Source organism: Fukomys damarensis, unplaced genomic scaffold (assembly GCF_012274545.1).
Source record: "Fukomys damarensis isolate Sample0158 unplaced genomic scaffold, DMR_v1.0_HiC HiC_scaffold_27, whole genome shotgun sequence".
Classification (NCBI taxonomy): Eukaryota; Metazoa; Chordata; class Mammalia; order Rodentia; family Bathyergidae; genus Fukomys; species Fukomys damarensis.
This window is the reverse complement of record NW_022900939.1, coordinates 33,415,477-33,417,602: the sequence shown is the minus strand read 5'-3', so window position 1 is coordinate 33,417,602 and position 2,126 is coordinate 33,415,477.

Here is a 2,126-nt window from a genome sequence, read left to right as displayed (position 1 = left end):
GTATCATACACAAAAATATAAAAAACACCTGTTCTATTCTTTCAGTTTCATTCTTCCTTTTTTTCCTCCTGTCTTCTTCACCAGTTACCAAAACTGCACAATCTTCATTTGTCCTAGCCTTGCTTCTAGTCCCTTTCTCTTCTTCTATTTCTCTATGTTATCCCCCGATTTCCTTTAAATTTCTCCCCGAGGGTAAAATTGCAATATCAAGAGGATATGTACTGTACACAATTTTCTGGTTTGTTTTAGATTTGGTTATATATCTACAAAGTTGAACCAAGAAGATATAAAAATTCTAAAAACCCCCAATATCAATCAATGAAATTGAAAATGTAATTAAAAACTTAGCAACAAAGAAAAGCCCAGGTCTTCTTGGCTTCACTGTCGAATTCCACAAGAAATTTAGAGAAGACCTAATTCTGCTGCTTCTGAAACTCTTTAATGAAATTGGAAGGGAAGCAATACTCCCAAATTCATTCCTGGAAACAAGCATTATCTCGATTCCAAAAGCAGAGAAGGATCCAACTAAAAAAGAGAACTACAGGCCAAGCTCCTTAATGAACACAGACACAAAAATCCTCAATAAGATACTGGAAAACAGAATTCAGCAAATCATTAAGGTTATACACCATGACCAACTAAGATTCATCCTAGGAATGCAGGGATGGTTCAATATACACAAATATATAAATGTAATATACCATATCAACAGAGAAAAGGACAAAACTATAGATTCATCTTAATAGATGCATAAAGAGTATTTGACAGAGTCCAATACCAATTCATGAAAAACTACAGATAATTGGAATAATTGTCTTTATCTCTATGATAAAAGCCATCTATGACAAGCCAACAGCCAACATCATACTAAATTGACAAAAACTGAAAGCTTTCACTTTCAAATCAGGAACAAGACAAAGATGTCCACTGTCACCACTCTTATTCAATCATAGTTCTGGAAACATGAGCTAGAGCAATTAGACAAGAGAAAGAAATAAAAGGAATACAGATAGGAAATGAAGTTAAATTATCATTATTTGTGGATGACATGATACATTCATAGAACACCCCAAAAACTCCACCAAAAGACTTCTAAATTTAATAACCAACTTCAGCCATGTAGCTGGACACAAAGTCGACACTCAAAATTCAATAGCCTTCCTGTACACACAAAAACTCATTAGGAGAGAAATTAAGGAAACAACACCTTTCACAATAGCATCCAAAACAATGAATTACCTAGGAATCAATTTAATGAAGTAAAAGACTTCTTACCAGCATTTGCTATTATTTGATTTTGTGATGATAGCCATTCTTTCTGTGGTATGATGGTATCTCAGTGTAGTTTTAATTTGCATTTCTCAAATGATCAATGATGTTGAACATATTTTCTTGTATTTGTTGGCGATTTATACTTAGAAATGTCTATTTATTTCAGTTGCACATTTTTTGATAAAAGGAACAAAATAGAAGATAGATAAATATGAAGTAGGGAGAAATACAAATATTTTCCCAATGTATCTATTCCCTTATTTCAAAAATATATGCCAACTTGTTTCATTTATACTACTTATTTCTCTTAGTTCATTGAAGATAAAGTTTTGTGGTTTTATCTGTTTGTTTCTTCTTTGTAAGAAAAGTCTTTTTTGTCTATGACTTGTACTTGGGTAACATTTTGGCCATTCTTCTAAGATTATGACACACAATGCATTAAAAAAAGATATACAAATGCACACTAAGCACATGAGAAGATACTAATCATTAGGCATTATAAAAATGCAAATCAAAACTACAATGTTGATACCATTTTGCATCAATTAAGGCAATGGCCCTATCTTTTTTTTTTGAGACAGGGTCTTGCTGCACAGTCCAGGCTAGCCTTGAAGTCACTATGTAGCTCAGCCCAGCCTCAAACTCATGGCAATCTTTTTGCCCCAGCCTCCCAAGTACTGGAATTACAGGGGTGTGCCACTGTGCCTGGTCCTACTATTCCATCTTTAATTTCACTGACTCCTTTGTCATCTCCATTTTAATGATGAGCCTGTTTTGTGAACTTTTTATTTCAGCAATTATAGTTTTAGTTCTAAAATTTCTATTTAGTTCTCTTCATATTTATATTTTATATT